A 12146-nucleotide genomic window follows, 5' to 3' on the forward strand; every position below is an offset into this window, starting at 1 on the left:
ATATGTGTTCTCTTATGCAGAATGAAGATGGTTGAATGCAGCCATAATAAGGTGTACAATGTTGGGTTTGTTGACCCAGATAAAGTACATCATGAAACCGTAAAGAATAATATCGAAGAAACGGTGGAAAACCTAACGAGGTTTATAGTGGAGCAAAGTTTCTGTGATTCAATACTCTTTCCTTACAACTACAGGTGAGAATCTTACTGATCTATTGTGCACATTCAGTTTTTCTTACTCGATGTTAAGTCTAATTCATGACGTCTATATAAACATGTGCAGTTTACACTGGAATCTGCTAAACATTAAAGTTGATAAGGGAATTGCTGAAGTAAGCGACCCATTGAATAGTGGCCTGGACGGGTTCCGCGACTTGCAGGAGATTCTCCAGAGGTAATTTCAATCATTGTCACGCTATATCTTTCGTGAGACATCAATTAATCATCCATAATATTAATTCTATCATTATTTTGCCTGCCAGGGTTTGGACATCTTTCAAGGAGGTTATTACGGGTCAGCACTTCGCAGAAAAGCTAACATTTACTATTGTACCGTGCGCGCAGCAGCCACAGGGGATGAATCTATGTGGATACTACGTTTGCGAGTCCATTCGCATGTTAACCACTGAGCAGCTCAACAATAATAGATTTAACGTAAGCAATAACATTCACAACTTTAATTTACTATCGTCAATACTTCGTTATCAAGATTGATACAATCATATTCATCTCATTTTCCTATATAGGTCGACTACATGCGGGAGACCCTCCAACCACAGGAACACGTACTAGGAATTACGGAGAAACTGGCGGCATTTCTGTTGACAGAAGTAATAGACGACAAGGGCCGGTTTAGTCCAAAGAGGCGTCGGTAGTAGGGAGCTCCATGTATATGTATTAGTTCGAATAGACGACGGGCTTTTGTCCCGGTAGTCGTGAGCTCCATGTATATGTGTAAGGGGAATCTACGAATAGATCGACTTTTGCTTCCAATATTTGTTTGCTCGATCTATATATAAACGTGTACAACTTGTAGTAGCGTATAAATATATGTAACTTTTATTTTGAAATGAAAAGATGAAATAAAAGGGGGGCGCTGGCGGGGGGGGGGGGGGGGGGTGGTGCTGCCCTCAAACCCTAAAGCAGCAGCGTTCTGCGCGCGCCACGTCGAGGTCTTTTTGTCGCGGGTGGTGCTACGGACCGCGACAAAAGGGGCTGTGCCCTGCGCGCCCCGCGCCTGCCACGTGGTGGACCATATGTCGCGAGTCGTAAGTGACCCGCGACAAAACGTCGACCTTTTGTCGCGCCTTCGTTGTCGCGGATGGCCGCCCGCGACAAAAGGCCCTTACGACCCGCCACAAATGACCTGTTTTCCACTAGTGGAATCAGCCAAGCAACAATAGTTGTTCCATTTCATATTCATACTGAACCCAAACTGCAAAGGTCAACAAATGCACAAATGACTTTACAAAGCATTAATCAAAGCAAGCGGCTACCCAGCCCCATCTCATCTCAAGTGTTTCATGTAATAAAAAATAATTATGGCATGGGTTGTATACTTGGAATTTGTGCTTATTCCAACTGGTCTCTAAATTTAAGGAAAGCTAGCGGCTAAGTAACTAAAAAATAATATATGATTGAGAAGTAAGCAGTACCATGTGAAATATTTCAATAGGATTCACAACACCTGAACCTTGTCTATATGTGATATACGGTACATGAACTCATGTATAGGGAAAATTTAACGTCTTATTCTCCCATCCATCCTTTGAATATTTACAACCTTTACAACTGGCTGATGAGAGGGAATTCCACAGCAAAATGAGGCTTGTTAACACTTTCTGTACCTAAGAAAAATTAGGCCCGGTACCACATATTCAGAAGCTTGAGAGATTGACTAAACATTTTATTTCTTGGCCTAAATAATTTTGTATCTGAAATGAAAAACAATAATTAGCATACTCACTGCAGCGGTTTTTGTTAATTACCTTTGTTTTGCCCGTTGGTTATATATCCTGTAATGAAGTGCTCTTGGAAGTTGGCACACAAATTTTTGCTTCGTCTATCCAGGAAAAGTAACTGCATCTGGTGACAATACCTCCTACTTGATTGATAGGATCATGACAAGCTTTGGAGGCGTGTGACAGAGAGGGGAGCGCAGCGAGAGGGGAGCGCTGCGAGAGTGCTGAGGGCATCCCCCGGTCCATGGCGTCAACGACCGCTCCATCACCGTCCCCGTCCCCGCCGCCGGCGTTGGGCCCGCACGGGCGCGAGGATAGGTGGCGTGGCGGCCGCGGGTCGGACACAGAGGAAACTCCGCGGTCGCAGCCCGGGGGGCTCGGTGGCGGGCGGGAGGTGCCCGTCGACCGGCCGGAATCTTCAAGGAAGCGCAAGGTGGTAAGATCTGAGATCTTCCGGGAGGAGGAAGAGGAAGGCGTCGCCTTTGACGACCTTGACGACTCGGACGACCCCATCGACGACGAAGAAGACAATCAGTGGGAGGAGCCCTCGCACGTGACGCGCAAGCGCGCCCATGGCCGGCGTGCGGGGAGGAAGGTGGCGACGAGGGCGGTGCGGCCCGAACGCGTCGTCGGCGCCTATGATGAGTTTCATGGTCTCTGCCTCCTCTGCACACCGCCGGGCCTCCGCGCCGCCGACTGCATCGTCGGCCCGGTGTGCTTGCACTGTGGAGAGGTAGGGCACATGGTGCGGGAGTGTGCACTTCCCCGCCCACCGCGGCCAGGTTCATCGCCGGGGAACGCCGTAGAGCCGGCACGCAAGCGGGTGAACGATGGAGGTCGTGGCCTCCGCGTGGACGAGGGCGCCGGTGGTCCACCGGGATGCCAGAGAGCCACCGTCTCGCCATGGCGCCACACAGGGTGGGTCGGATTGGCGGATGATGGCGCCGCGTCGGGCGGAGGCCCCGCCCAGGGTTGATGCCGCGCCGGGCTGCAGCGCCGCACATGACTGCGCCGAGGAGGGACGCTCCGCCACCGAGGGCTGCCGAGGGGCGCCGCGACGCGCAGCAACATAGAGGAGTGGTCGAAGCTGCAAGAGGGGTTCGGGTGGTGGCGCCTGTGCCTGTAGGCGACCGTTCCATCGCTCCGGTGCTGCCGCTAGCTCGTCGCGCGGAGGAGTTGCCCAGGCCGCGCCGTGGCGCTGATGAGCAAGTTGCTCCCTTGGCGCTGCGCGCCGGTGGTGTGCGGCGAGCTCGCACGACGTCCCACATGAGCTGCATGCGTGCTTCCACGGACGGCAGAGATCGATGACGCGGAGGACGCACTCGCCAAGGCCCTGCTCGCGTTGATTGTTGGCGTTCGCCGCGCAGTCACCACGGAGGAGGTGGCCATGGCGCCGGAAGATGTCCATTGTGTAATATCCCAGGTATTGGGGTTACAAAAATAGAGGAAACAGATGTGTGCATTGCATTCATGCATAGAAAATCTGGGGAATTTTCGCGCTTTAAAGTAAAACAGTCACAGTAACTGAAGTTTGACTTGACCTTGGTGGAATTGAAGTAGCTCATCAAGTCAAGCGCTATAAACCTCAATGTGACTTTGTTAAAACCTTGTTTTGGGAAGAGATGATTTGATCTAAAGGATTAGAGCAAATGGAATTTCAACAAACACAATAACATATTAATCAATGATCAACTACTTGATCTTATTAATGATCACAATATGATATTCCTCGCTATAACATATGAACATACATCTACTTGTAAATCAAGTAACAATGAATGAAGAAACTATTCTTCACTTATCTTTTCCATGTCTTAAACTAATCCTTGATCTTACCATGAACCTCATGGTATCCATTTCACTTCATTCTTGGAAACATGACAAGGAGATCAACTCTAGAAATACACATTGTTCTCTATTCCAAATAGTTAAGCATCAAACCCAGTGAGGTGAGAGTTCTATTATAATTATTAGAGAAGCATTAACAAACCTGGAGCAAAACCTTGGATATACATCTAAGTATTCAAATCATCATCTCTAAGAGAAACCCTAGGATATTATCCAAGACAATTCCTAGAGAGATAAACCATTTATATTTAACATAGACATTGATGATCACATCAATCTCTATGGAGCCTAACCTTAGGTTAGTATTAAAGACCTTCCCAAATGAGAGAGACCAATCATACTAACTCTAGCCTTACTTAATAAAGAATCAGGGAAAACCTTTGAACTAAAGTATTAGATTTGTAAACCAATTCATCTTGGAGGGGTGAGATAACCAAATATCCAACTGGATAAGATAATATCCATGAGTTGATGAAATAGGGAGGAGACTAATCCAACTAAGTTAACCAAGTGGAATCTTAGCCTCGATACCTAAGTAAATATTAGGAGTATACCATAAACCATAGAATAAACCATTCCTATATGAGAGAACTCAAGCTATGGGGTTACACTCAAGATAGTTGAGGCAACACCTGGATTTGAGGGAGAGAACTATTCTTATAACCAGATGACCATATCATCATTGTTGGATTAGAACCCTAGCAGAATATCTCAGGCATTCTCCTGGGATATAAACTAATGAGACAACCATACACTACAAGAAAAGTTGCCATGGCCGACGAAGTTGAAGTCGCGTCGTGGTTGCTGGTGTACCATGGCCGACGATTTTGGGTCCCTCCGTGGTGCATGTCAAAACTTTTTTTTTCTCGTTTTTGAGGCCACCTAGCCCGACGAAAGCGGCCAAAACGTCGCGTATGGTGGCCCGGGACGTGGTGCATCTCGAAATCTCGGGTTCGCCGGCCGAGTCAACGCAAATCCGCACCGCCGAGGGATGTAGGGCCCAGATGGCAGCCTCTCTGGCATTGTTTTTTTTCTCGATCGCGCCATCTCGTTCAACGTTCTCCGATCGAGCCGTTTACGATGCAGGATCATGGGTCCCGCATGTCATCCTCTATGAACCAAAATTCTTTATATTCTTGGATTTTTTTTGACCCCCTGATTTCTGGCTACTTCCTTTTTCTTTTGATCCCTTGCCGCCTTGGAAACGTTGAGACCGCTGCTGCTAAATGGGACCCGCATGTCATCCTCTATGTGCAATCAACTTTCTTTTCTTGGAGTTTTTTTTGGCACCTCATATTTGGTCACTTGCCTTTTTTTTTTCGATCCCCTGCCGCCTCTCAAACGGTGATACCGCTGCTGCTAAATGGGACCCGCATGTCATCTTCTATGTACTATAAAACTTTCTTTTCTTGGATTTTTTTTGGCACCTCATATTTGGTCACTTGCCTTTTTCTTTCGATCCCCTGCCGCCTCTCAAACGGTGATACCGCTGCTGCTAAATGGGACCCGCATGTCATCCTCTATGTACTATAAAACTTTCTTTTCTTGGAATTTTTTTTGGCACCTCATATTTGGTCACTTGCCTTTTTCTTTCGATCCCCTGCCGCCTCTCAAACGGTGATACCGCTGCTGCTAACTGGGACCCGCATGTCATCCTCTATGTACTATAAAACTTTCTTTTCTTGAATTATTTTTGGCACCTCATATTTGGTCACTTACCTTTTTCTTTCGATCCCCTGCCGCCTCTCAAACGGTGATACCGCTGCTGCTAAATGGGACCCGCATGTCATCCTCTATGTACTATAAAACTTTCTTTTCTTGAATTATTTTTGGCTCCTCATATTTTTTTCACTTGCCTTTTTTCTTTCGATCTCATGCCACGTTTGAAACGTTGAGGAACCTGCAGGCTCATGGGACCCGCATGTCATCCTCTATGTACTATAAAAGTTCATTTTCTTGGTTTTTTTTCACCCTCTGATTTTTGGCAATTTCTTTTTTCTTTTGATCCCCTGCCGCCTCTCAAATGGTGATACCGCTGCTGCTAAATGGGACCCGCATGTCATCCTCTATGTACTATAAAACTTTTTTTTCTTGGATTATTTTTGGCACCTCATATTCGTTCACTTGCCTTTTTCTTTCGATCCCCTGCCGCCGCTCAAACAGTGAGACCGCTGCAGCTAAATGGGACCCGCATGTCATCCTCTATGAGCAATCAACTTTCTTTTCTTGGAGTTTTTTTGGCACCTCATATTTGGGCACTTGCCTTTTTCTTTCGATCTCATGCCACATTTGAAACGTTGAGGAACCTGCTGGCGCATGGGACCCGCATGTCATCCTCTATGTGCTATAAAAGTTTCCTTTGTTGGATTTTTTTTCACCCTCTGATTTTTGGCTTGCCTTTTTCTTTTGATCCCCTGCCCCCTTTGAAACGTTGAGTAAGCTGTTGGCTCAAGGGACCCGCATGTCATCCTCTATGTCCATCAACTTTCTTTTCTTGGATTTTTTTTCACCCCCTAATTACTAGCAACTTTCTTTTTCTTTTGATCTCAAGCCGCATTACAAACATTGAGACCGCTGCTGCAAAATGGGACCCACATGTCATCCTCTATGTACAATAAAGTTTCTTTTCTTGGATTATCTTTTGCTCCTGATATTTTGTCACTTGCCTTTTTCTTTCGATCTCATGCCGCCTTTGAAACGTTGAGTAAGCTGCTGGCTCATGGGTCCCGCATGTCATCCTCTACGAACAATAAAAGTTTCCTTTCTTGGAGTTATTTTTTACCCCTAATTTCTGGCTATTTGCCTTTTTCTTTTGATCTCCTGCCCCCTCTGAAACGATGAGGACGCTGTTGACAGGTCGGTCCCACATGTCATCCTCTATGAACAATAAATGTTTCCTTTGATGGATTTATTTTGAACCCCTAATTAATTTCTGGATATTTCCCCTGCCGCCTTGGAATCGTTGAGGATGCTGCTGCCTCATGGGTCCCGCATGTCATCCTCTCAGAACGGTAAATGTTTATTTTCTTGGATTTTGTTGACCAAACGATTTTTGGCTTATTTTTTCTTTCAATCACGTGCAGCCTTTAAAACGTTGAGGACGCCGCTGGCTCACGGGTCCCACATGTCAACCTCTATGAACAATAAACGCTGAGGATGCTGCTGCCTCATGGGTCCCGCATGTCATCCTCTCAGAACGAAAATGTTTCTTTTCTTGGATTTTTTACCAACAGATTTTTGGTTTATTTTTTCTTTCCATCCCCTGCCGCCTTTAAAACGTTGACGACGCTGTTGGCTCATGGGTCCCCGATGTCAGCCTCCCCGTACAAGAAACATATGATATCTTGATTATTTTGCAGACAATAAATAATGTATTGCGCTTTGAACTATTTCAAACGGATAATTAAATATTTATTTTTACATAAACAAACTTATATGTTGAATCTCCTTGTTTTTTTGTCTTTGCGAAGCATAGGACTTTCCTGTTTTTTTAGAAAATTCTGAACTTTCCTGTTTTGGAGTGGGCTGAAATTGTACGAGTCAAAAGGCCAAGCAGGATAGTTCGAAAGCCCAGATGTCCAGATGCAGCCCAATTGAAATCTTTCTTCTTGGATTTTTTTCACCCCCTGATTTCTGGCTACTTCATTTTTCTTTTGGTTCTGTGCCGCCTTGGAAACGTTGAGACCGCTGCTGCAAAATGGGACCCGCATGTCATCCTCTACGTACAATAAAATTTCTTTTCTTGGATTATTTTTGGCTCCTGATATTTGGTCACTTGCCTTTTGTTTCGATCCCGTGCAGCCTCTCAAACGGTGATACCGCTGCTGCTAATTGGGACCCGCATGTCATCCTCTATGTACAATCAAGTTTCTTTTCTTGAATTATTTTTGGCTCCTGATATTTGGTCACTTGCCTTTTTCTTTCGATCTCATGCCACGTTTGAAACGTTGAGGAACCTGGTGCTAAATGGGACCCGCATGTCATCCTCTATGTACTATAAAACTTTCTTTTCTTGGATTATTTTTGGCTCCTGATATTTGGTCACTTGCGTTTTTTTCTTTCGATCTCATGCCACGTTTGAAACTTTGAGGAACCTGCTGGCTCATGGGACCCGCATGTCATCCTCTATGTGCTATAAAAGTTTATTTTCTATGGTTTTTTTTCACTCTCTAATTTTTGTCTATTTCCTTTTTTCTTTTGATGCCCTGCCACCTTGGAAACGTTGAGTAAGCTGCTTACACATGGGACCCGCATGTCATCCTCTAAGTACAATCAAGTTTCTTTTCTTGAATTATTTTTGGCTCCTGATATTTCGTCACTTGCCTTTTTCTTTCGATATCATGCCACGTTTGAAACGTTGAGGAACCTGCTGGCTCATGGGACCCGCATGTCATCCTCTATGTGCTATAAAAGTTTGTTTTCTTGGATTTTTTTTTCACCCTCTGATTTTTGGCTATTTGCCTTTTACTTTTGATCCCCTGGCCCCTTTGAAACGTTGAGTAAGCTGCTGGCACATGGGACCCGCATGTCAACCTCTATGTCCATCAACTTTCTTTTCTTGGATTTTTTTTTGACCCCCTAATTTCTAGCTACTTTCTTTTTCTTTTGATCTCAAGCCGCATTTCAAACATTGAGACCGCTGCTGCAAAATGGGACCCGCATGTCATCCTCTATGTACAATAAATCTTGGATTATTTTTGGCACCTCATATTTGGTCACTTGCGTTTTTTTCTTTCGATCTCATGCCGCCTTTGAAACGTTGAGTAAGCTGCTGGCTCATGGGTCCCCCATGTCATCCTCTACGAACAATAAAAGTTTCCTTTCTTGGAGTTATTTTTGACCCCTAATTTCTGGCTATTTGCCTTTTTCTTTTGATCCCCTGCCCCCTTTGAAACGATGAGGACGCTGTTGGCAGGTCGGTCCCACATGTCATCCTCTATGAACAATAAAAGTTTCCTTTGGTGGATTTATTTTTTACCCCTAATTAATTTCTGGCTATTTCCTTTTTTTTCTTTTGATCCCCTGCCACCTTGGAAACGTTGGGATGCTGCTGCTTCATGGGTCCCGCATGTCATCCTCTCAGAACGATAAATGTTTTATTTTCTTGGATTTTTTTACCAACTGATTTTTAGTTTTTTATTTTATTTTCGATCGCCTGCCGCCTTTGAAACGTTGACGACGCTGCTGGCTCATGGGTCCCCGATGTCAGCCTCCCCGTACAAGAAACATGTGATATCTTGATTATTTTCCAGACAATAAACAGTGTATTTCGCTCTGAGCTATTGCAAACGGATAAATTAAATCTTCATTTTTACATAAACAAACTTATATGTTGAGTGTCCTTGTTTTTTGTTTTTGCGAAGCATAGGACTTTCCTGTTTTTTTTGAGAAAAAACCGAACTTTCCTGTTTTGGAGTGGGCTGAAATTGTACGAGTCAAAAGGCCCAGCAGGATAGTTCGAAGGCCCAGATGTCCAGATGCAGCCCAATTGAAATCTTTCTTTTCTTGGATTTTTTTCACCCCCTGATTTCTGGCTACTTCATTTTTCTTTTGGTCCTGTGCAAAATGGGTCCCACATGTCATCCTCTATGTACAGTAAATTTCTTTTCTTGGATTATTTTCGGGTCCTGATATTTGGTCACCTGCCTTTTTCTTTCGATCTCATGCCGCCTTTGAAACGTTGAGGAAGCTGCTGGCGCTTGGGTCCCGCATGTCATCCTCTATGAACAATAAAAGTTTCCTTTCTTGGAGTTATTTTTGACCCCTAATTTCTGGCTACTTCCTTTTTCTTTTGATCCCCTGCCGCCTTTGAAACGTTGAAAACTTTCTTTTCTTTGATTATTTTTGGCACCTCATATTTGGTCACTTGCCTTTTTCTTTCGATCCCCTGCCGCCTCTCAAACGGTGATACAGCTGCTGCAAAATGGGACCCGCATGTCATCCTCTATGTACTATAAAACTTTCTTTTCTTGGATTTTTTTGGCTCCTGATATTTGGTCACTTGCCTTTTTCTTTCGATCCCATGCCGCCTTTGAAACGTTGAGGAAGCTGCTGGCTCATGGGTCCCGCATGTCATCCTCTATGAACAATAAAAGTTTCCATTGTTGGAGTTATTTTTACCCCTAATTTCTGGCTACTTCCTTTTTCTTTTGATCCCCTGCCGCCTTTGAACGTTGAAGAATCTGCTCGCTAATGGGTCCCACATGTCAGCCTCTATGGACGATAAACCTTTCTTTTCTTGGAGTTATTTTGACCCCTAATTTCTGGCTATTTTGCCTTTTTTTTGGATCCCGTGCTGCCTTGGAAACGTTGAGGATGCTGCTGCCACATGGGTCCCGCATGTCATCCTCTCAGAACGATAAATGTTTCTTTTCTTCGATTTTTTTACCAACTGATTTTTGATTTATTTTTTCTTTCGATCCCCTGCCGCCTTTAAAACTTTGACGACGCTGCTGGCTCATGGGTCCCGATGTCAGCCTCCCCGTACAAGAAACATGTGATATCTTGATTATTTTGCAGACAATAAAAAGTGTATTTCGCTCTGAGCTATTGCAAACGGATAAATTAAATCTTTATTTTTACATAAACGAACTAATATGAATCTCCTTGTTTTTGTTTTGTTTTTGCGAAGCATAGGACTTTCTTGTTTTGGAGTGGGCTGAAATTGTACGAGTCAAAAGACGTCCAGCAGGTTAGAAGGCCCAGATGGCCAGGCAGCCCCAATTTATATCTTCCTTATCTTGGATTATTTTTTGATCAAAAGGCCCAGCAGGGGTACATCCTTTTTCTTTTGGTCCTGTGTGCCGCCTTGGAAACGTTGAGGACGCTGCTGCCTCATGGGACCCGCATGTCATCCTCTATGAACTATGAACTCTAAAAGTTTCTTTTTTCTTGGATTTTTTTTCACCCCTCTGATTTTTGGCTATTTCCTTTTTCTTTTGTTCCCCTGCCGCCTTGGGACCCGTATGTCATCCTCTATGTACAAAAAACTTTCTTTTCTTGGAGTTTTATTCCCCCTAATTTCGGGCTACTTTCGTTTTCTTTTGATCTCAAGCCGCATTTGAAACGTTGAGACCGCTGCTGCAAAATGGGACCCACATGTCATCCTCTATGTAAAATAAAAGTTTCTTTTCTTGGATTATTTTTCACGCTCTGATTTTTGGCTATTTCCTTTTTCTTTCGATCCCCTGCTGCTTGGAAACGTTGAGGATGCTGCTGCCTCATGGGTCCCACATGTCATCCACTATGAACAATAAAAGTTTCTTTTCTTCGATTTTTTTCACCCTCTGCTTTTTGGCTATTTCCTTTTCATTTGATCCCCTGCCGCCTTGGAAACGTTGAGGATGCTGCAGCGTCATGGGACCCGCATGTCATACTCTATGTACAATAAAAGTTTCTTTTCTAGGTTTTTGGCTCCTGATATTTGGTCACTTGCCTTTTTCTTTCAATCTCATGCCGACTCTCAAAGGTACAATAAAAGTTTCTTTTCTTGGATTATTTTTGGCTCCTGATATTTGGTCACTTGCCTTTTTCTTTCGATCTCATGCCGTCTTTGAACCGTTCAGACATTTGCTACAACATGGGACCCTATGTCATCCTCTATGTACAATGAAAGTTTCTTTTCATGGATTATTTTTTGCTCCTGATATTTGGTCACTTTCCTTTTTCTTTCGATCTCATTCCGCCTCGGCCCTCTGAAACGTCGAGTAAGTTGTTGGCTCATGGGACCCACATGTCATCCTCTATGTACAATAAAGTTTTTTTCTTGGATTTTTTACCCCCTGATTTTTGGTCACTTGCCTTTTTCTTTCGATCCTGTGCCGCCTTTGAAATTGTGGACGCTGCTGGCTCATGGGTCCCACATGCCAGCCTCTATGAACAATAATATTTCTTTTCTTGGATTTTTTTTACCCCTGATTTCTGGCTATTTGCCTTTTTCTTTGGATCCCCGACCGCCTTTGAAACGATGAGGACGCTGCTGGCGCATAGCTCCCACATGTCAGCCTCCAAGAACAATAAACATTTCTTTTCTTGGATTTATTGTTGACCCCTAATTAATGGCTACTTCGCTTTTTTTTTCGATCCCCAGCCGCCTTAGAAACGTTGAGGACGCTGCTGGCTAATGGGGCCCATATGACAGCCTCTATGAAAAGTAAAACATTTACTTTCTTGGATTTATTTTTGACACCTAATTAATGACTACTTGGTTCTTTTCTTTTGATCCCGTGACGCCTTTGAAACGTTGAGGGCCCTGCTGGCTCATGGGTCCAACATGTCAGCCTCTATGAACAATAAGAGTTTCTATTGTTGTATTTATTTTTGACCCCTAATTTCTGGC

General features: G+C 44.2%; 1 long non-coding RNA gene across 1 annotated transcript in view; it reads right to left on the bottom strand.

The window, feature by feature from the left end:
• Positions 1-12146, bottom strand: part of LOC139831370 (uncharacterized) — a 139312-nt gene that overhangs the window by 42315 nt on the left and 84851 nt on the right. Inside the window, exon 2 of the long non-coding RNA XR_011746082.1 lies at positions 1988-2097. This is a non-coding gene — a long non-coding RNA (uncharacterized lncRNA). The remainder of the gene's footprint in view (positions 1-1987; positions 2098-12146) is intronic.

The sequence above is a fragment of the Lolium perenne genome, chromosome 5 (genome assembly GCF_019359855.2).
Source record: "Lolium perenne isolate Kyuss_39 chromosome 5, Kyuss_2.0, whole genome shotgun sequence".
Taxonomy (NCBI): domain Eukaryota; kingdom Viridiplantae; phylum Streptophyta; class Magnoliopsida; order Poales; family Poaceae; genus Lolium; species Lolium perenne.